This window comes from Lepidochelys olivacea, assembly GCF_965140295.1.
Source record: "Lepidochelys olivacea isolate rLepOli2 genome assembly, chromosome: 14".
NCBI lineage: Eukaryota > Metazoa > Chordata > Testudines > Cheloniidae > Lepidochelys > Lepidochelys olivacea.
In genome coordinates this window covers 28,731,263-28,755,035 of record NC_140424.1, presented here as the reverse complement: position 1 = coordinate 28,755,035, position 23,773 = coordinate 28,731,263, and the positions used below count along the sequence as shown (strand labels likewise).

At 47.0% G+C, this 23,773-nt stretch overlaps 1 pseudogene across 1 annotated transcript in view; it reads right to left on the bottom strand.

The window, feature by feature from the left end:
- LOC311530257 overlaps window positions 1-23,546 on the bottom strand; it is a 35,119-nt pseudogene extending 11,573 nt beyond the window's left edge. The window contains exons 1-2 of the transcript in view: window positions 22,595-23,546; window positions 13,582-13,763 (exon numbers count right to left, since the gene is read on the bottom strand). The product of the transcript in view is annotated as an uncharacterized misc_RNA (transcript). The remainder of the gene's footprint in view (window positions 1-13,581; window positions 13,764-22,594) is intronic.
- Between the last annotated feature and the right edge of the window lie 227 nt (window positions 23,547-23,773).

Sequence of the window (23,773 nt, the reverse complement as noted above, 5' to 3'; positions counted from 1 at the left end):
TGCTGACACCCCCTTCCCGCCTTTGTCTGAGGTGTGTCCCTCTCTGTCTCCCAGCCATTGCCCTGAGCAATGGGGCTGTGAATAAGAGGCATCTTTCTTTCCCTTCCCCTCCCGTACTCCTGTCTAGCCTGCGTGGTAGTGGGGAGGGGGGGAAAGGGGTAGTGGCTTCAAACGAGATAGGGGAATGTGGAGCTGACAATCCCCGCCTCCTTAGCCCCCACTCCCCCTTCCATCCATACCCATGATCCCCTTTCAGTGTTTCTCCCCTCCCCGTGGCCTGACACTCCCCACCCTCAATCCTCTCCCCTACCACGCATCCCCATTTATCAGCAATTCATAGAGTTTAAGGACAGAGGAGACCATCAGGTCCTCCAGTCTGACTCCTGCATAGCCCTTACATTTCACCCGGTTACCTGTGTTTTGAACCCAATCACTCATGTCTGGCTAATACAGCTTCCAGAATGGCAGCCAGGCTGGGTCTGAAGACTCCAAGAGATGGAGAATCCCACATTGTCCTGGGGATTTTGTTCTAATGGTGAATTACCCCCCACTGTTAAAAACATGTGGGCCTTATTTCTACTTTGAATTTCTCTGGCTTCAACTTCCAGCCATTGGTTCTTGTTCTGCCATTCTCAGCAGCCTTCACCGATAGCGTTCTTTTTGGTTTAATCAGAATGTCACTCGGTACTAAAATCAAACGCCTTGCACAAGTCTAAGTAGATCACGTCTATGCAGTTACCTTTACCAACCAAACTTGTAATCTCAAGGAATGAAATCAGCTCAGTTTGACAGGATCTGTTTTCCATAAAACCAGGTTGACTGGCATTAATTATGTTCCTATCCTTTCATTCTTTAGCAGTTGAACCCCGTAACAACTTTTCTAGTGTTTTGCCCGGGATTGATGTCAGGACAACCGGCCTATAGTTATTCAATCACCCTGCTTGCCTTTTTCGACTATTGGCACAACATTATCTCCCTCATTCCCCCTTCCCTTGCCGCAGCCCCAAACCCATCTCCTATTCCCCCTCCCACCACATATTCACCCTCATTCTTCGCCCTCCCATATTTCCTAGCTCTGCACCCAAAATAAGGACCTTGAAATGCAAAGAGCAGCTCACCTTAGAGGCAGGGTACGTCAGAAACCCCTTCACCAAATGACCCTGCAACTGGTTTGTCAGTTTACACTCGGTTCCATTGCTCAGCATGGTTGAATTACTAACTGGTTAATAAAGTTATTCAATTTCCATCTGTTTAAATTAAGGCTAACATACTTGACAGTGCTGCTAAAGTAAAATCAGAGGCTGCATGTGGATTCTAGAGCTCTTTGAAATAATGCTGTAAAACCAGAAATTTTGGTTTCAGGGCAGAACTTCCTGAAGGAACCCTTCAGAATGCAGGTGCCCATTCTCTGAGCCCTGTTGTCCTTGGCAGTTCTCAAACTCAGTGTGTGGCTGTAACTTCGATTCAACGATCGTCATGTGTCACCTTCAGCCATCGACTTCCTGGGACAGCAGACTGCCCACAAACGTCTGGCTGTCAACAGACCCTTCGTCTTGCTGCCCATGCGTATTTCACTCTCTTGGGCCTGCTTTACTGCTGCACTGACCTGGAGTTCCTAACTTAACCCTCAATAGCAGTGATGCTTCCCGGGGGTACCCAGGACAGTGCAGCACCCCTGTCACCACCTGCCTTGAGAGGAAGTCTCGTCTGTCTACTGGGAGTCAGCTTCCCAACTCCGCCGGCCATGGTTAATATAAGCACTCCTTCTAGGCCTATGCAGGCCCTGCTGTCAATCTACTGGTTAGCAATAGGCACACTCCAACCCTTGAGCCCTCCGAGCATCTCCATGGAGAGTCCAGCACCTGTTCCACTGGGCACTCAGCATTTCACAGGAAACGCCCAGCACCCTGTAGGAGTGGACACTATATGCTTTCTCTGCTTTCTATAATTGAGAAATCAGACTTCAGAGTGCTGGTATTTGGAAATCTGCAAAACAAGGGTACCCCAAGCAATAAGGGATCAAAGCAGCCATTCACACAGGGGTCCCAAGAAACGCCATTGTACAAATGAGGAAACAGATCCAGAGAGGTGAAGTCGGCCAGAAACAAAACAGGGAATAGAAGTCCGGTGTCTCTGTGCCGCTATCACAGTACTGACCTTTCTTCACTGTCCCACCTCAGGGCTCCCGTTCTTACAGAGTTATGGGGCCCTGAGACCTGATTCACATCTTACATTACCATTGCACATTGAAGGAGTTAGACGAAAAGAAATATTGAGTATCTGGTACAATCCACGATAAAGGGGCCTGGTACAAAACACAGCGTGTGCTCACGTAATTACAGACTATCGTAATGGAGACACAGAGAATGGCATCTCTCTACCTTGGTGTCTCATTGATGAGGTGTTTTAGAGCAACCCACAACAGCGGTGATAAATATCAGACTAATCAAACCACAAAGACCTGCATCCCTAAGCCAAAACAGCAGAAGTATCTGTCCCAATATTGAGTGCAAGCTATAGCAGCCGCTGACCTCACCTAAAAAGCCAGATGGCCAGTGAGAGAAGTGACTCAGACTCATTACAGCAAACCAGCTTATTTCCCTTTCACGGGCACTGAACAAACTACGGTAGGACAATCTGAACCCTTTTGACAGAAGAGAATTTAGTGACAACTTTTCCCAGGATCTCTTTGACCTCTCTGTTCCTCAGGCTCTATATGAGGGGGTTGACCATGGGAGTCAGGACTGTGTAGAAAAGGAGAACACTTTGTTCAGGTCTCTCAGTGTATCAGTTTTTGGTAGCATGTAGACAATCATTATGGTCCCATAGAAAATTGACACCACGATAAGATGAGAGGAGCAGGTGGAAAAGGCCTTTTGCCACCCAGTGGTGGAAGGCATTCACAGAATGGTGGTGAGGATACAGATGTGTGTTGCCAGCCTTCATAGAAATGGCGAGAGAGTGCATATAGCAGCCAGCATGGTAGTGACAAGCTCCATCATACGTGTGTCACTGCAGGAGAGTTTTATTACGGGGATGAAGTCACAGAAGAAATGGTCAATTTCATTAGGGCCGCATAAAGTTAATGTCAGCAGCCAGAGAATGACTTATCCAAGTGCCAACTGCTAGCTGGAGGCAGGACCTGCCATTCATAAGGGCTTCATAATGCCGTGGTTTGCATATCGCTAAATGCCAATCATAGGACATCACTGCTAGAAGAGAACACTTTGCAACTGCCAGGAAACCAAAGAAATAATATTGTGTGAGGCAGCCGCTAACAGAAATGGTCCTGTCCCCAGTCAGGAGACTGGCCAGCATCTCAACCCTCCTGCCCAGGGTGTAGCCGTCTCCAAGCAGGACAATTTGCCAGGAAGAAGTACATGGGGACGTGAAGTTGCTGATCAGCCACAACTAGCGGAACGATGAGGACGTTCCCAGCCATGGTCACAATGTAGATGATGAGAAGCAGGAGGAAGAGAAAAATCAGTGAGGAGTTCTTGTGGCACCTTAGAGACTAACACATTTATTTGGACATAAACTTTTGTGGGCTAAAACCCACTTCATCAGATGCATGGAGTGGAAAATACAGTAGGAAGAAATATATAGAGAGTACATAAAAAGATGGGGGTTGCCTTACAAATTCTAATGGGACAATTCAATTAAGTGGGCTATTATCAGCAGGAGGAAAAATCACTTTTGTAAGGGTAATCAGGGTGACCAATTTCGAACAGTTGTCAAGAAGGTGTGAGTAACAGTGGTGGGGGCGGGGGACAGAAGAACCCCTTCCATCGCTGTAGTAAGTGTCTACACAACAGCAGCACAGCTACAGCGGAGCAATTCCAGTGTAGACGTGGCCTTAGAATGATTCTGCAGCCTGGTAGTTCAGCATCAACCTCCACTGGATGAAAGCCACTGCCCCAGTTTGTGTTCTCGAGCCAGTGTCTGGGCTGGTAGCCAGAAGGCGATGGGGGCATTTGAATATAAATTCTTTTAAATTCATAGGTTTCAGAGTAACAGCCGCGTTAGTCTGTCTTCGCAAAAAGAAAAGGAGTACTTGTGGCACCTTAGAGACTAACCAATTTATTTGAGCATGAGCTTTCGTGAGCTACAGCTCACTTCATTGGATGCATACTGTGGAAAGTGCAGCAGACATTATATACACACAGAGATCATGAACCAATACCTCCTCCCACCCCACTGTCCTGCTGGTAATAGCTTATCTAAAGTGATCATCAAGTTGGGCCATTTCCAGCTCATGCTCAAATAAATTGGTTAGTCTCTAAGGTGCCACAAGTACTCCTTTTCTTTTTAAATTCATAGTTGTTATTAAAGTTTAACAAATGCTGTATTCTCATTATCTTGGAGAGTTTGTTTTATCTCCCCCAGATACAGACCATGGCAGACACAGAAGGGGGAAATCAAACATCCACCACAGGATTCATCCTCCTGGGACTCAGGAATCTCCCAGAGCTGCAGATCCTTCTCTTCCTGCTATTTCTAGCAATCTACATAGTGACTCTGGCTGGGAACATCCTCATTGTTGTGCTAGCTGTGGCTGATCAGCATCTTCACACACCCCCATGTACTTCTTCCTGGGGAACTTGTCCTGCTTGGAGACCTGCTACACCTCTGTCCTCCTGCCGAGGATGCTGGCCAGTCTCCTGACTGGGGACAGAACCATTTCTGTCAGAGGCTGTATGACCATTTTATTTTGTTAGTTTCTTTGGGGCTACAGAATGTTCTCTTAGCTGCTATGTCTTACGATCGGTATTTAGCAATATGCAAACCAGTGCACTATGCAGCCCGTAAGAATGGCAGTTTATGCCAACAGCTAGCAAGTGGGTCTTGGATAAGTGGGCTTCTGGCTGGCACCACACCAATGTCCTTCACATCACAATTATCTTTGTGGCCCCAATAAAAAACATTTTTTCCTGTGAATCTACAAAAATAATAAATCTCTGCTGCAGTGACACCTACCAGCTAGAGCTTGTAACCACCATCCTGGCTGCTTTACTCACTCTGCCCCCATTTGCATTCGCCCTGGCATCCTCCGTGGGAATCATCTCCACCATCCTGAGAACCCCTTCCACCACCGGGAGGCAAAAGGCTGCCCAACCTGCACCGCTCACCTCAGCGTGAGACCATAATCACCGTGTCTGCTACCAAAACCCAACACGCTGAGAGAGCGGAGCAAAGTATTCTCTGTCTGCTACACAGTTCAGACTCCCACGGCCAATCCCTTCATGTACAGCCTGAGAAACGAAGATGAAGGAAACCCTGAGAAAAATGGTCAGTAAGCGTGCCGATCAGTGGTTCTCAACCTCTTTGGGCTCCGGACCCATTTGTAAATGTTTATGGCCTGTCGCAACCCAGTAAACAGGCTGCGGGGGAGGCCCTGGGGTGGTTTTGGCTGGGTCCTGCCCCCCAGGGGAGTTGGGGCGAGAACTGGGCAGGGCCCAAACTGGCAGCTCCTGCGCTGCAGGGCTGGCTGGGCTGGGCTGGGCTCTCCGCTCTCGGCATTGCCACCTCCGGGGTTGCAGCGCCGCTCAGGTTTGCCCCCCCGACTGGACCAAATTTGTGTGTGTGGAGGTGTGACCTGGCTCATGGGGGTGCAGTGCCACTCACTCGGATTTGGCCTACCCGGACTCCCGCCATCATGATGGCTGGGCCAAACCTGAGTGGTGCTGGGACCCCAGAGCAGAGCTGATACTAGGCGTTAGCAGACTAAGCAATCGCTTAGGGCCCTGAGCAGCTCAAGGGGGCCCCCTATTAGTTACTAGTATGTGTGCTGTGGGGGGTCCCCCAAATATTCCTGCTTAGGGCCCCCAATGGGCTGGTACCACCTCTGCTCCAGAGCTTGCAGTGCCTGGAGCAGGGGGACGAGCCCAGCCAGCCCTGTGGGACAGGAGCTGCCATGCCACCTTTGAAACATTCTGGTGACAATTTCTGGTCTCGGCCCACAGGCTGAGAAACCCTGGTCCAGATTGTCTGAGAATTCAGAAATCTCACCTTAAAAAATAAAGACGAAATGGTGACGAGCGCAGCTGCTTTGCTCTTTGATACTCAGATGCTGTGTGGCCCTTTCTTCTCGCTCAGTCTTTGGTCACGTGCGCTTATAACATTTGCGGATGTGCAAAGATTTAAACAGGTACGAGGAGTCCATACTGGGATCATTACAGTCAGAATCAACTTGAACTGTAGTTTACCTGCTGAAATTGGATAATGATATTTTGGTGAATTGTAGCCAGAGCTCTCCTGGTATAAGGAATCTTTGCATTGCTGTAACTGCCAGGTATAAGGGCTTGTGCCAGTGTAATTATATTGGTTAAAAAAAAATCACACCCCTAATAGACAAAGTTATTCTGGTATGAAATCTAGCACAAACTAGAAGAAGGTTGGTGGGCAGAGCTCTCCCTGAAAGTCTTCCTACCTCAGACATGGCTTTTACCAGCAAGAAAGTGATTTTGCTTGTAGAGCTTACACAGATGGGTTCCCTGAAAGAAATAAGCTATATTAGTAAGAGCACATTTTTTGGTTGTTATACCCAGGTCTACGCTAGGGATTTTTCTGGGGAAGAAGTGTCATTAAAAAACCTAACCAACATTACTGTACTTGGAAACGTTTCTGTTTAGACCTGGCCAGAGACACAACTGTATTATACAGTGGGGCTACTGGGTAGCAGCAGAGGATAATGAAAGGAGAAAGGACCATTTTACTCTGGGAATACCCCTAGATGACCGGAGATAAGGAAGAGGGAACAGGCTGTTACACTGTGTAATGACTGCTAGAGGAGAGTGGAAGATAAGGACAATGGAAAGGGGCAGCTGCACTCTACATTTGCTACCACTGGGTGGCAGCAGAGAATAAGGACCCCGCCGTGTTGTGTTACTGGCACCCACTGAGAGCCAAGAGAAAAGGACACCGACAGAAAAGCGTTCTCAGCCAAGGTGCTGTGGCTGCTAGATAGCCAGGCAGCACCAACGATAAAGACAATATACTGTGCACTAGGTGGCGGCACTGGGTAAGGGATACACATGGGGGGGGGGGTCTATTGAGAGCCAGGAGGATTCTGTAGAGGATAAACAGGAGGAAAAGATGAACTATACTTCAGCTTTGAAGAATTAGATTTTTCTTGGTAAATGTTGATTTCACCCAACACAAACTGATGAAAAAAATTTCCATTGATGACCATTGAAATTTACAGATCGGCAAAGAACGAAAGATGCTGCTTGAGAACTTAGTTTGATTTAAGGATATTTACTTGGTATATTTTGACACGGGATGTTAAAAATTTGTATTTTAACAGTTTAAAGCTTTAACTTTTTGAATCTCAACAAGTACTGTAATTAAATAACTATTGACTGACCCACCCACGGTCTGATCCCCCATAATTTTCTGCAACTGAAAATGTATTTAAGTATTTTTTATTTTTATGGATTAAATCAATATTATCCATTGAAACAAATAAAAACCGACTTCTGCCAAGCCTAGCGATAGGTGCCCTTTTCTCTTGCATTACTCTCAGCTCTCACCTTGTCCCAGTAGCAGAGATGCCCCACTCCTTTGGGACACTGCTTTGCCATCTTAGGTCCATTAGACGCTGTAGCAGCATAAATAGTATAAAAGTTGCAATGTTGCTACCTAGTGACTGTTACACAATGCAGCTACTTAGCGAAGGGATGTCAATCCGGAGCCCTCTCAGGGAGTCATTATTCAACATATCAACATTTTCACTGCTTTCCCAACACCCATCAGCCTGTGCCATGCCATTGAAACCTGGGGCCTGAGCTATAAAGCACCTGGGACAAGGAGCACACAGCATCCTTACCCCTCTGCGCATTCCTCCACCCAGGATCCTCATCTCACAAGTGGTTCCCAAGTTCACAATCTGGGAGTTCCCACAAATATCCCAGTGTGCAGCATTACACTCAGCCTGTATCCAACACAATCTACGAGAGTGGGGGGCAAATGTTCTGTGCATCCCCTCTCCCAGAGAGCTCAGGTAGACAATCACCCAGATAGAGTCACTCATGGACCACAGGGAGAGCATGGAGACATTTCTTCAGTGAATGATAAATTTGCCAAAAAAAAAAAAAATGCATTTTTCACGGCAGTGAAACTATTCAGGAATTCAGGTTGAATTTGGTGAAGAGTTTTCGGGAGAAAAAATTGGGAATGTCTTGAAATGTTTTAAATTCGCACTGAAAAAATTTCATTCAACTTGAATAGAATTTTTTCAGCCGTTCATTTCAGTGAGAGACTCATTTTGGTTAAAAACAAAAAAAAAAACTTACTAATTTGATCAGTTTTGCTGTAACACTGCCTGTAATACCCAGTGCTGTGAAGGACCTTGCCACCGCCTGCCCTCAGTGTGAGGAAGACTTGTTTGTACCTACCAGGGGGTCAGCTCCCCAACTCCACAAGCCCTGGGCAACAAGCACTCCTCTCCAGGCCTCTGCAGGCCCTGCTGTTACTTTACAGTTCACGTTGGGCATATACCAATGCTCAAGGCCTCAGAGCATCCCCCTGGAGTGACCAGCCCCTGGTCCACTGGACACTTGCCATATTCACAGATCTGCTGCTTCCAAAGAACCAGAAAACCTTAGCTTAACCATTCCATCTCGGATCACCGCTCTGCTTAACACACAGCTCTTACATATGTTTCTAGTGAAAACAAATAGAAGTTTATTTAGCAAAGCTTAGAGATTCCAGTAGTAGCAAGTACTGGAAACAAATGGTTACCTATAACAAAATAAAATCATAACATGTATTCTAGAGCCCAAACTTAGTTAACAAGATACATGTGTCTTGTAGAGTATTGCTCCCGCAAAATCCTTGCTGTGCTTTATAGCCAGGCTAGTGGTGACCCTCCTTTCATAAGACAAACACGGTTAACTTGTCTCCTAGGTGAAGGACTCTCAACACCCCCTGCTGTTTTGTTTCTCTCCGATTTTGCAATCTCTTAACTTGAACCAGGCTCATTCTGTAAAGAGGCCTCCATGGTGAGGCCTACAATATACAAATGGCCAGACAGGGAGAAAAGCATCCTGTTATCTCAGGAGGTATAAAACTATAGGGTTAGAAGGGACCACAAGGGTCATCTAGTCTAACCCCCTGCCAAGATGCAGGATTTGTTTTGTCTAAACCATTCAAGACAGCTGGCTCTCCAGCCTCCTTTTGAAAACCTCCAGGAAAGGAGCTTCCACAACCTCCTTAGGCGTCTGTTCCGTTGTCCCACTGTTCTTACAGTTAGGAAGTATTTCTGGAGGCGTGTCACCTCCTGGTGACCTGGCTCAACCCCAAGATGGTATTTTCAGTATAGATACATAATCCTTGTGAAATGTTTGGCTCGATAATTCTTAAGGAGTTATGACAATCCGTGTGATATTGGCTCTCAGTACAGAGCTCACATGCCACCCTCTGGTGAGCTCTTGTGCAGATATCCAACCCAGGGGATGCTATGCACACTCTGTGCCCTTGGCCAGTTGGCAGAGGTCCCGGTCTCATATGGGCCACCAAGCTGTAAACGTAATGATTCCCTCCGCTCTCATCGGAGAGGTTAAAGACCAGGAGTAAAATTTTCAGAAGTGCCCAAGAGCCAGATTTTCATAGAATCATAGAATATCAGGGTTGGAAGGGACTTTAGGAGGTCATCTAGTCCAACCCCCTGCTCAAAGCAGGACCAATCCCCAATCAAATCATCCCAATCAGGGCTTTGTCAAGCCTGACCTTAAAAACTTCTAATGAAGGAGATTCCACCACCTCCCTAGGTAACGCATTCCAGTGTTTCACCACTCTCCTAGTGAAAAAGTTTTTCCTAATATCCAACCTAAACCTCCCCCACTGCAACTTGAGACCATTACTCCTTGTTCTGTCATCTGCTACCACTGAGAACAGTCTAGGTCCATCCTCCTTGGAACCCCCTTTCAGGTAGTTGAAAGCAGCTATCAAATCCCCCCTCATTCTTCTCTTCCATAGACTAAACAATCCCAGTTCCCTCAGCCTCTCCTCATAACTCATGTGTTCCAGTCCCCTAATCATTTTTGTTGCCCTCCGCTGGACTCTTTCCAATTTTTCCACATCCTTCTTGTAGTGTGGGGCCCAAATCTGGACACAGTACTCCAGATGAGGCCTCACCAATGTCAAATAGAGGCGAACGATCACGTCCCTCGATCTGCTCGCTATGCCCCTACTTATACATCCCAAAATGCCATTGGCCTTCTTGGCAACAAGAGCACACTGTTGACTCATATCCAGCTTCTCGTCCACTGTAAACCCTAACTCCTTTTCTGCAGAACTGCTGCCGAGCCATTCGGTCCCTAGTCTGTAGCGGTGCATGGGATTCTTCCGTCCTAAGTGCAGGACTCTGCACTTGTCCTTGTTGAACCTCATCAGATTTCTTTTGGCCCAATCCTCCAATTTGTCTAGGTCCCTCTGTATCCTATCCCTACCCTCCAGCGTATCTACCACTCCTCCCAGTTTAGTGTCATCTGCAAACTTGCTGAGGGTGCAATCCACACATCCTCCAGATCATTTATGAAGATATTGAACAAAAAAGGCCCCAGGACCAACCCTTGGGGCACTCCACTTGATACCGGCTGCCAACTAGACATGGAGCCTTTGATCACTGCCCATTGAGCCTGACAATCTAGCCAACTTTCTACCCACCTTATAGTCCATTCATCCAGCCCATACTTCTTGAACTTGCTGGCAAGAATACTGTGGGAGACCGTGTCAAAAGCTTTGCTAAAGTCAAGGAACAACACGTCCACTGCTTTCCCTTCATCCACAGAGCCAGTTATCTCGTCATAGAAGGCAATTAGATTTGTCAGGCATGACTTGCCCTTGGTGAATCCATGCTGACTGTTCCTGATCACTTTCCTCTCCCTAAAGTGCTTCACAATTGATTCCTTGAGGACCTGCTCCATGATTTTTCCGGGGACTGAGATGAGGCTGACCGGCCTGTAGTTCCCAGGATCCTCCTTCTTCCCTCTTTTAAAGATGGGCACTACATTAGCCTTTTTCCAGTCGTCCGGGACTTCCCCCAATCGCCATGAGATTTCAAAGATAATGGCCAATGGCTCTACAATCACAGCCGCCAACTCCTTTGGCACTCTCGAATGCAACGCATCCTGCCCCATGGACTTGTGCACGTACAGCTTTTCTAAATAGTCCCAAACCACTTCTTTCTCCACAGAGAGCTGGTCACCTCCTCCCCATACTGTGCTGCCTAGTGCAGTAGTCTGGGAGCTGACCTTGTTCGTGAAGACAGAGGCAAAAAAAGCATTGAGTACATTAGCTTTTTCCACATCCTCTGTCACTAGGTTGCCTCCCTCATTCAGTAAGGGGCCCACACTTTCCTTGACTTTCTTCTTCTTGCTAACATACCTGAAGAAACCCTTCTTGTTACTCTTAACATTTCTTGCTAGCTGCAACTCCAGGTGTCATTTCGCCTTCCTGATTTCACTCCTACATGCCCGAGCAATATTTTTATAATCTTTCCTGGTCATTTGTCCAATCTTCCACTTCTTGTAAGCTTCTTTTTTGTGCTTAAGATCAGCAAGGATTTCACTGATACATTTTAAAATGTATTTAGACGCCAATAGGACTTTCAGCAGCATCTTGGGGCTTAAACCCATTTTGGCATGTTCTGCACCTGGATGCTTTTGAAAATCCCACTAGGCACCTCAATACCTTTAAGTACATCTGGCCTCAAGCGACCTTGGTGACACAGGAACACAAATCTCATTAAGAGGCCAGGGGCCGAAGAGCATCCATCACTTCGGAAGTTGGGTTTTCAGAGCTAGATCCACAAAGGGACTCAGGTGCCTAGGGCCAGCATTTAGGCACCACTGAGAGCCTCAAAACACCAGCTCAGATGACACCTGATGTCATAGGTGGCTAAATCTCTGCCACTAAAGGCCTGTAGGAGCCAGTCTCTGCCAGTGAACATATGCACAGCCCCCTCAGTCTAGGCACTCATCTCAGACCTCACCCCCACAGGAGCCTCAAGCTAGACGTGGCCCTGCCTGTCTCACCTGCAGGGCTCCATCTGGTAGGCATGCTCCCAGCATGCCTATCCCCAGCCAAAGTGGCTGAGGGGCATGAAGCCTCCATTATAACCCTGATCCCAGTGGCTAGGGCATTCAGCCAGGATGTGGGGGAGACAGGTCCAATTCCCTCCTCCCCCCCCCGAAGAGGAGCCATTTAAACTTGGGTTTCCCTCTTCTCGGGTGAGTTCCCCGTGCACTGGCATGGAGGGCAATCAGGTCTGGGGCTCCCTCAGGGTCTCCTGAGGACATTGTTCCACTGTGTAAAACTAATTAAACATGCACTGGGCCAGAGGAGGACTCTGCCGTCCAGTGGCTAGGACACTCGCCTGGGGTGGGGGAACCCACAGTCATAGCCTGGTGAGTTCACCCCTCCCCCTTGGGGTTCCCAGCTGAAAATCCCAAGCAGAGGCAGTGTCGAACTCCATGGGAGAGATGGGGCTTAGGCAACACTCTAACTGATTTTTCCTCTTGGCTAGGTGAGGCAGCTCCTTGCTCCGCATGCTGATCTCTGGGGATCCCTTTCTTAGCTGCCTACTTCTCCCCATGCACCGTATAGGGAGCCTGGCTCCCCATGCACCGTATAGGTTCCCACTGGCTGGCATGGCACTAAAACTTGCTCATTGCAACACCAAAGTCCCTTCGTAGATCTAGCCCTAAGTCATTCTAGTGTATGGAATTAATCGAGATATCTACCCACATTCAGCAAGTAAAATACAGCTCAGTTTTATTCCAACAGTCCTGGTATTGATTCCTCTTATACTTTCAAAACTTTGCACATCCTCAAAATGTTATAAGCGCATATCACCAAAAATGGAGTGAGAAATAAGGTCCACATAGCATGAGTATTACACCATCTTGCCTTAAGGGATTAAAGTTTCTGAATTCTCATAAAATCTAGACACTTACTGACAGTTTTTTTCAGGGCTTCCTTGACCTCGTGGTTTCTCAGGCTGTATATGAAGGGATTGGCCATAGGAGTCAGAATTGTGTAGCAGACAAAGAACACTTTGTTCAGGTCTCTCAGTGTGTTGGTTTTTGGTAGCAGATACACAGTGATTAGGGTCCCATAGAAAATGGTCACCATGATGAGGTGAGAGGAGCAGGTAGAAAATGCCTTTTGCCTCCCGGTGGTGGAAGGGATTCGTAGGGTGGTGGAGATGATGCACATGTAGGATGTCAGGGTTAATGCAAAAGGGGGGCAGAGTGAATAAAGCTGCCAGGATGGTAACAACAAGCTCCCTCTGCTAGGTGTCATTGCAGCAGGGATTTATTATTTGTGTAGATTCACAGAAAAAGTTATCAATTTCATTGGGACCACAGAAAGCAAATTCTAACACAAGAAATACCATTATGGGAATAGTCAAAAATCCACACATCCAAGAACCAGCTGCTAGCTAGAGACATAAACTGCCATTCATAAGGGCTGCATAATGCAGTGGTTTGCATATTACTAAATACCGATCATAAGAGAGAACATTCTGTCGCTCCAAAGAAACCAAACAAATAATATTGTGAGGCAACCACTGACAGAAATGGTTCTGTCCCCAGTCAGGAAACGGGCCAGCATCCGGGGCAGGATGGTGGAGTTGTAGCAGGTCTCCAAGCAGGACAGATTCCCCAGGAAGAAGTACATGGGGGTGTGAAGGTGCTGGTCAGCCACAACCAGCACAATGAGGAGGATGTTCCCGGCCATGATCACAAAGTAGATTGCTAGAAACAGCAGGAAGAGAAAAACCCGCAGTTTGGGGATATTCCCAAATCCCATGAGGATGAATTCTGTGATGGACGTTTGATTTCCCTGTTCCGTGTCTGCCATAGGATGTATCTGGGGGAAGCAATAAACTCTACAGTACAATGAGAATGACGTTTGTTAAACTTTAATCTATTGATTCAAATGCTTCCTCTCCTTGAGGTCACAGCCCAAATGCTGCATTGAGGACCCAGGCTGAGGTGGTGGGATTCTTATAATGTAGGCTAATGATGAAGTAGGAGGCTGTAGAGTTATTCTCACCCAGTTTTCCTAGCCCGATGAGTATTCATTGTCATCATGACTGACTATGAATCGCCATTATGAATGGCAACAGATAGTCATTGGGCCAGGAATGGAGTATGAACGTGACTCTATAGCCTCCCTAGGATGTGGGAGAGCCAAGTTAAAGTCAGACTCCAAGGCCAGAAGGGACAAACAGCTGAATATTGGTTTGTTTTGGACTCGTCCCCAGCAGAAACCAGCCTCTTTGACTGTTTTTTCCAGTCCAAAACTGGAACGCCAAAGCCTTTTTAGGCAGGCATTTGTTCGATTTCATTTGCGCTGTACCATGCAGATCAGTTTTTATGTTGTAATGTGAGCATCGTGGTGACACTTTGGGGATCATGCAGACCAGTCAGGGGTTCTGTCCCTGCCTGCCCTGCAACCTTGGGTGCCTTAATGCTTTGCCAGCTCTGGCAGAGCCCTGACCCCAGTAGCCAGCCCATAAGAATAAAGCTCTTGCCCTGGCTACCATCAGCCTTGTGGGGTGAGCCCCCTCAAATGACACCCGCAAACCCAGAGATTAAGGGGAAACTTTCCCCCTTCTTAACAGCTAAGCTTTCCTCAATTCGCACAACAGAGACCCCTGCTGGGGTAAAAATAAACAGGAGATTTATTTCATAGAAAAAGTGTGGATTCATATGTAACCCTTCTGCCTGCCAGAGTTGGCAGGAACAAGGGCCGGGTTCAGTATCTAGGGGTTCCATTCCAATAACACAATGCAAAACCGGCTCTAGCCCCCACCCAGTGACCTGGGACAAATATATACCACCCCCGCTGGGCGCCTCCAAGAGGCAATACTTCCCTTCTTGCAAGCACAGAGTCTGAGTGTAGCAAAAAGCCTTTTAATAACAGAGAGAAACAATGTGGCATTATGTTGGGGAAACACCACCAACAGGATTCATAACACAACCCATGAGCAAAAAACCCACCCCAAGCAAATTGGGGCATGTCCTTTTCCCTTTGGTTCTTGAGTCCAGCAACCCCAAATCACCCAAAGTCCCAAAAGTCCAACGACCCAGAAGTCTCTGTCCCTGGTCAGGGCAGCCCCAGAGTTCGAAAGTTTATCTGCAGAATTTTACCTCCCAACCTGGGTGGAGTTGCGGGTGGGGAAGAGGTAGGGGGCACCTTACGTGATCTGCAGCTGACTGCCCTGCAGCTCCATATGGCTTAACTCTGCTCCGCTCCACGAGCTGCTCCCCTCCGCTCCACCAGCCGCCCCACGAACTGCTCCGCTCCGCGTCCCACAAGCGGCTCCTGCCGTCCCATGAACTGCTCCACCAGCCGGTCCACAAGCCGCTCCAGCCATCCCACAAACTGCTCCACAATGTATCTTCAGGCTCCCCCCCTACTTAACACAACGCTCAGTGATTTCAGCTCTTAGTCAGTTCAGCTCTTTTGTGATTTCAGCTTGTAGTAGGGGAGCCTCAGGGCTGGTGCACTGTCAGCCCAAAGTGAATTCAGCTCATCAGCTTGTAACTAGACTCCTAATAGAATCAAAATTAGCTCTGATATTCCACAGTGGAGAGAGGAGGAAGTACAATTAGCATGTAAGGCCTTCACCAGGGGAACCACACTACTAAGTATTAATACCTGTCCCCAACCTCTTGTTATTCACTGGGTTTTGGAACCCATGACCCTTGCCTAGCGAGTGCTGCTTAGTGGATGGTGAGTCCCCCCATCATAACAAAAGGCCACGTACAGTTCCACTGTCCTTGATTCCCATAATCAGGGTAACAACAATTTTTTTTCCTGCCCCAATAACAGAGAAACTGGGGATCCCACAGCAACCAAAGTGACCATTTGGGCAGCTATGGCCTCATTCTAGGAGGGGTGGGTGTCCCTATGCAAAGGAGATCAGTCTCTCAAGTTCTTCTCCACAACTTGCCACATCTCACCACCAGATGTCAGGGTGGAGCTCATCCTGACTCTGATTACACATAGATGAAATAGCAAGGGAAACAAACCCATACAAGCCATGCAGAAAAAACAGAGATGCAACATCAACCTTTAAAATTTCAAATTAGATAAAAATCCCTTTTCTAATAAAAGCCTTTCCCAGCATATTCCCTAACTGTAGGGGGATTCAGCATGTCACAGACAGCACCCACCAAGTGGCTGTCCCTCAGTTACTGGAGAGATTTCACATGAAACCCCTTCAACAAGATTTTCAGATTGTTCCCCCCATAGCTTGGTCTCAGACTAGGGTGGCTCATGGTTAGTCAGAGCAGGGGAAATGCCCTGTACTTGATCACCAGGATGTCTCAGTGTTTTCCCCTTAAGTGTAAGGGTCCACCATTTGTCTTTTTCTGGGTTGTACAATGCCAGGTGCTTTGAGCTAGTCACATCTGGGGAGGGGCGGGCAGCCCCTCTCTACCAGAATGGCCACTGAGAGGTGGAGCTGAAATTGTAATAACCTGTGCTCAGAACCTATATGCATACTCATAACCACAGTCTGTATACATATCTCAGTGATTAAGTTTAGAGCATTACAAGATTTTATCAACAACCTTACTCAACATATTTTTATGTACAACACCACAATATACAATCAGTTGGTTTAACTGCTTGTTTGAAACTTTCTATTCTCCCCTTGAGGTGTCTGAACCCTGGTTGCCACAATCAGGGATTAACTTTTCAAATTCTCTACCAATAGATATTGTTGATTCAAACTGCTTAGTGAGATTCTGAAATGGCATGATAAAAATATCCATTAAAATCTCCACTAGCAAACTTATACATTTACAAGGGATAGAAGCTTACAGGATTTAGAAAACATGCTAACTATCATGTCTAAAGTTTGTTCACAATTCCTTGTTCTTCCTCCCATAATTTTGAAAGATTTACAGAGAGAAAAGGAAAAATGAAAGCCTGTTACTTTGCCCCATGATAATTTTTCAAAGTTTGAGGAAGTTTCGGAAAGTGTCATAAATATAAAGGGAAGGGTAAACACCTTTAAAATCCCTCCCAGCCAGAGGAAAAATCCTTTCACCTGTAAAGGGTTAAGAAGCTAAAGGTAACCTCGCTGGCACCTGACCAAAATGACCAATGAGGAGACAAGATACTTTCAAAAGCTGGGAGGAGGGAGAAACACAAAGGGTCTGTGTCTGTCTGTATGATGTTTTTGCTGGGGACAGAACAGGAATGGAGTCTTAGAATTTGTAAGTAATCTAGCTAGGGATGTGTTAGATTATGATTTCTTTAAATGGCTGAGAAAATAGCTGTGCTGAATAGAATGGCTATTCCTGTCTGTGTGTCTTTTTGTAACTTAAGGTTTTGCCTAGAGGGATTCTCTATGTTTTGAATCTAATTACCCTGTAAGGTATCTACCATCCTGATTTTACAGAGGTGATTCTTTTTATTGTTACTTCTATTAAAATTCTTCTTTTCAAAAACTGAATGCTTTTTTTTTCATTGTTCTAAGATCCAAGGGTTTGGGTCTGTGGTCACCTATGCAAATTGGTGAGGATTTTTAGCAAACCTTCCCCAGGAAGTGGGGTGCAAAGGTTGGGAGGCTTTTGGGGAGAAAGATGTTTCCAAACAATGCTTTCCTAGTAAAATAAACCCAGATAAACGTTTGGTGGTGGCCGTGGAAGTCCAAGGGCAAAGGGTAAAATAGTTTGTACCTTGGGGAAGTTTTAACCTAAGCTGGTAAAAGTAAGCTTAGGAGGCTTTCATGCAGGTCCCCACATCTGTACCCTAGAGTTCAGAGTGGGGGAGGAACCTTGACAGAAAGTTACCAAGTGACGAAAAGAAAAAAAGGAATAAAAGATGGAAAAGAGCAAGGGGAAGTGACACTATTTATTTTCTAGCACACCACAGTTTAAAAACAAAATCACCAGAAGTTTAAAAAAAAATGATGACTTCTTCCTGATTAATGGAAGTAACTTTCAAATGTCAACATTTTTAATGAAACTGGTTTTCCATTTTCCAATCAATACTAGTGATCATTTAGCAGAGAGAGAGAAAGAGCAACCTGATTGCCTAGGTAGCTTCTTGCCAATCTGTTGCTGAAGCAAAGGGGACTCCTCTCAGCAGTCCTTCAGTCTCTCTAGCAGCTAACTTACCTAGTGGCTGAGCAGCTCTCTGCAGCTGTTGGGAGGCCACTGATCAGTCCCAGCTGAGCAGGCAGGCAGTATCCCTATTAACTCTTTAGTGGTATCCCCTGACAGACAGGTTCAGTCTCGGTGCCTGGCAGCAGCAGCAGAATGAGGGATAGCGCTCACCTGAGACCCCAGGATGTTCAGCCTCCAATAGATGAGCTTGGATCTCTCTGTGCTGATGACCAGGAGTCAGGTTCTTCTCTCTCACTTCTCTCCAGAAATTGGGTTCTCTCAGTAAAGAGACCCATGTGGCCCTGAAGAGACAAGCAGTTGATGAGATCTCCCTTGGAGAATGTTCTCCTCTCTCCATTGACAGACCGCACTTGCCTCCTCAGATTTGAACCCTCTAAGGGAGAAGGTTGTGTCTCCCCTGATGCTACTTTTGAGCGGCATTTCCCGGCCACTGGGTGCAGGGAGCTGCCGCTGGGTTTGTGATACAGACGGCACAAACACCAGGGCTGATGAAATCAGCCTGCTTGGCCCAAAGTTCTCTCCTCCCGGGGAGAGTCTTCTAGCCCAAACGGTAATCGCAGCCTGGGCCTCCCGGTGCATTCACTCCCAGGGCAGCCCAGTCATCTAGTCCACCAGCGATTTACTGGGACAAGACGAGGTGCACGGAGCAAGGATCTTCCACCATAAGCCAGCTTCAGCTGGGGACCCTACAGGCTCGCCTACACAGGGGATAATGCCAGTACAAATACACCACTGTCACAATACTGGCAAAACTCCCCATGTGGAAACACTTATTCTGGACTCCGAGCCCCATTTTCTGCTTCAGCTGCTGGCACATGATGACATACATCACATTGGTAGATGTGCAGGTGAACGAGCCCCTGATGGTGTGGCTAATGGGATTAGGTCCTATGATGGTGTCACTTGAATAAATATGTGGACAGAGTTGGCATCGGGCTTTGTTGCAAAGATAGGTTCCTGGGTTAGTGTTTTTGGTGTGTGGTTGTTGGCTTCAGGTTGCGGGGCTGTCTGTAAGCGAGGACTGGTCTGTCTCCCAAAATCTGTGAGAGTGAGGGATCATTTTTCAGGACAGGTTGTAAATCTTTGATGATGCGCTGGAGAGGTTTTAGTTGGGGGCTGAAGGTGATGGCTAGTGGCGTTCTGTTATTTTCTTTTTGGGCCTGTCCTGTAGTAGGGGACTTCTGGGTACTCTTCTGGCTCTGTCAATCTGTTTTTTCAATTCAGCAGGTGGGTATTGTAGTTTTAAGAATGCTTGATGGAGATCTTGTAGGTGTTTGTCTCTGTCTGAGGGATTGGAGCAAATGCAGTTGTATCTTAGAGCTTGGCTGTAGACAATGGATCGTGTGGTGAGCCATCAAGGTCTTGTTCACCTGCACATCTACCAATGTGATATATGCCATCATATCAGATTTATTGATTGATTGATTTGGCTGAAGACTTTCTCCGTAATGGTATCCCACATTTGGACAAACTTTGTCATGAGAAGAGATATGAGATGATGTGAATCAAACTGTGTGTGTCTTTGCAACAAAGCCCAATGCCAACTCTGTCCACATACTTATTTAAGTGACACCATCATAGGACCTAATCCCATCAGCCACGCCATCAGGGGCTCGTTCACCTGCACATCTGCCAATGTGATATATGCCATCATGTTCCAGCAGTGCCCCTTTGCCATATACATTGGTCAAACCGGACAGTCTCTACGCCAAAGAATAAATGGACACAAACCTGACATCAGGAATCATAACATTCAGAAACCAGGTTTCAGAGTAGCAGCCGTGTTAGTCTGTATTCGCAAAAAGAAAAGGAGTACTTGTGGCACCTTAGAGACTAACCAATTTATTTGAGCATGAGCTTTCGTGAGCTACCGCTCACTTCATCTCTAAGGTGCCACAAGTACTCCTATTCAGAAACCAGTAGGAGAACGCTTCAACCTCTGTGGCCACTCAGTAAAAGATCTAAGGGTGGCAATTTTGCAACAGAAAAGCTTCAAAAACAGACTCCAAGGAGAGACTGCTGAGCTTGAATTCATATGCAAACTAGATACCATTCACTTGGGTTTGAAAAGAGACTGGGAGTGGCTGGGTCATTACACATATTGAATCTATTTCTTTAAGTTATGGATCCTCACACCTTCTTGTCAACTGTCTAAATGAGCCATCTTGATTATCACCAAAAAAGTTTTTTTTTCTCCTGCTGGAAATAGCTCATCTTAACTAATTAGCCTCTCACAGTTTGTATGGTAACTTCCAATGTATCTGTATGTATATACATCTCTTACTATATGTTCCATTCTATGCATCTGATGAAGTGAGCTGTAGCCCACAAAAGCTTATGCTCTAATAAATGCATTAGTCTCTAAGGTGCCACAAGTTAGGGGGGAGGGATAGCTCAGTGGTTTAAGCATTGGCCTGCTAAACCCAGGGTTGTGAGTTCAATCCTTGAGGGGACCATTTAGGGGTCTGGGGCAAAAACTGGGGATTGGTCCTGCTTTGAGCAGGGGGTTGGACTAGATGACCTCCTGAGGTCCCTTCCAACCCTAACCTTCTATGATTCTATAAGTCCTCCTGTTCTTTTCCCCATTATTGTATTGGCTACTGAACTCTGTTGGTCACTAGTCAGTATTTCTGACACTCCCACCAGCCCCATTTCCTCTACTCTGCTGCCATCTAGTGTCGATTTCCCAGCATGACAGCCTGTTGCTCTTCTCTCCTCTAGTGGATTCTTCTCTCTATAGCTGCCTCTTTCCTGTTCTTGACTCTCATGTCACCTGGTGGCCCTTTGTTTAATATAACAGCCCATAACCCACTCCATAACATCTGCTACTATCCACCTTTCACTATGCAGCACAGAGGTCCTCTTCTCTTCAGTGCTCTCTACTCAGCACTTACACACTCTTATACAGCTTCACCTCCCTTTCCATTGGTCCTTTGGCAACATAATTTCTCCTTTCTTGCCCCTCCACTTTGGCTGCTGTTCACTGGGCAGCACAGCTGCACCTGTCCTCTCTGCCCTCTTGTGGCCCTAGACAGCATAACTGCATCTCTCCTCATTTCTTACCTACTGCTAGGTGGGTGCTGTTTCAAACTATAGCCACTGGGAACAAAATCGTTCAAAAAATGATTGCAACATTCGTGGCTACAAGAGCGCATACTGTGGCAGCAGCTCTCAAAGGCTTAGCAGGGGTTTCCCATCCATCCAGCGCCTTTCTGTTGATGTGGGCTCTGAGTCCAATGGAAATGCACAGACTGAAGCTACCATGACAGATTCCCAGTGGCTCTCCAGGCTGAGATTCTCAGAGGCGTGTAAGGTGATGTGCATCCATCTCCCATTTCAAAGGGATTTGGGTGACTAACTCTGTTATGTCCCTTGGGAAATCCCTTCCACAGAGTCGGAGCCCTACAATTCTCACTGGTGCCCAGCTCCCCGGCCTCTGGCCAAGCCCCGACGTGCTCCCAGTGACTGAGCCAGCACTGCCGTGTTTGGCATCACAGGAGTTCTGCCCGTTGGTAGGTGGTCGCTGCCTCCTCTCACCATAAGTTGCCTCACCCCCTGAGGAAAGGGCCCTGTGCGGAGCAGAGCTGCCTGGGGTACCTGGGGCTGACTAGACACTGTGCCCTCAGAACTAGCCCTCTCGGACATTGGGCTTGTTGCAGTTAGTTTTGGGGATGCTCATTGTAACAGGTCCCCTCCCTTTGAACTGCTCTGTGCAGCTGGTGGAAGCAGAGCAGCTGGTGCCCTGCAGGGCCATGAGCAGAGTCCCTGGTCAGTGACTGTTTGACAGACCCGACCCCCGGAACGGCCTCAGTTCTACGGGTGCCCTGGCAAACCCCCAGCTGGGCCTGGACAGTCCCAGTGGACCTGACGTGTGAGTCTACATCTTTGTTTGCCCAACCTCCCTGCCTCCAAGGGCCCAGTGAGCCTGGAGCTGTTGCTTTCCCAGAGCTGGTCACAGCCGGGTGTAGCCCAGATAAGACCTATAACACTGTTCCTGGTGAAGTGTCCAGAGGTTACTGCTGGGGCCTGGTTGTTTGCCTCCGGCCTCTGTGAGTTCAGTGAAGATGGTTGGTTTGCAGAGGGTTATGACGGTAATATGCACAATTTCAGGGGTGGCAGATTTCCCAGCCTTACGTTCCCAATTCTGCTGCACAAGGAGTTACTATTTTTATTGTCCAAACATTTATTTTGATCAAGAATGGCTTTTCTAAAGATCTAAACAATGGGTTACAATTTTGTCTCCATTTTGCATAGTGCCCATAACTCCATGATGGAAACACGGTTATGGCCACCTCCCTCCCTGGTCCTTCCACTGAGAAGGACAACACTGAGTGCTGAGATTTTCACTAGGACTTTTCAACTTAATTTTAATGGGGGATGATTGCTGAAATCATCCAGACAGCCTGAGGTTTTCAAAGCTAAGTTATTATCTCAGAGTCTCTGCACGTTTTTGCGAAAGCCACATTTGCTGACTGCTTTCCTCAAAGCTTCCTTGACCTCTCTGTTTCTCAGGCTGTAGATGAGGGGGTTTACCAGGGGAGTCAGGACCGTGTAGCAAAGAGAGACCACTTTGATTAGGTCTCTCAGTGTATCACGTTTCGGTAGCATGTAGACAATCATTAGGGTTCCAAAGAAAATTGTCACCACAATGAGGTGAGAGGAGCACGTGGAAAAGGCCTTTTGCCTCCCGGTGGTGGAAGGGATTCTCAGGATGGTAGCGATGATGCACATGTAGGATATCAGGGTTAGTAGGAATGGAGGCAGGGTGAATACACAGGCTAGTATGAAATCTATCAATATGACCTGGTGGGTGTCACTGCAGGAGAGCTCTATCAGTGGAATGGCATCACAATAGAAATGGTCAATTTCATTTGGGCCACAGAATATTAATTGTGATAGGAATAAGACCAAGACGGTAATAGCCCAAAGACCATTTAACCAGGAGCCAGCAGCCAACTGGAAGGAAAACCTGATATTCATAAGAGTTGAATAGTGGAGGGGTTTACATATCGCTAAATACCGATCATAGGACATCGCTGCTAGGAGATAGCATTCTGTACCTGCCAGAGACCCAAAGAAATACAGTTGTGTGATGCAGCCACTGACTGAGATGGTTTTGTCCCCAGTCAGGAGACTGGCCAGCATCCGGGGCAGGATGGCTGAGGTGTAGCAGGTCTCTACGCAGGACAAATTCCCCAGGAAGAAGTACATGGGGCTGTGAAGATGCTGGTCAGCCACAATGAGCACCACAATGAGGGTGTTCCCAACCACGGTTGCCATGTAGATCACTAGGAACATCAGGAAGAGAAGAATTTGTAGGTCAGGGAGATCCCCGAATCCCAGGAGGAAGAATTCAGTGACGGCTGTTTGGTTTCTGCAGTCTGCCATTGGTTGAGTCTAGGAACAAAAAATCTATGCGACTGAATTGGAAGGACACAGAGTTAAAAGTTAATCAAATCTCGTGAATTAATTCCATAAATATTCAGAAAATCCCTCCCTCTCCTGGTTACAGGCTGAAATTTTAAGGCTAAGTTTAGATTTCAGAGCCAAGTGCCAGGAAACTGAGTCCGAGGACAGAACATTGCTCTGATGGGGAAGAGGGTGTTCGACACGGA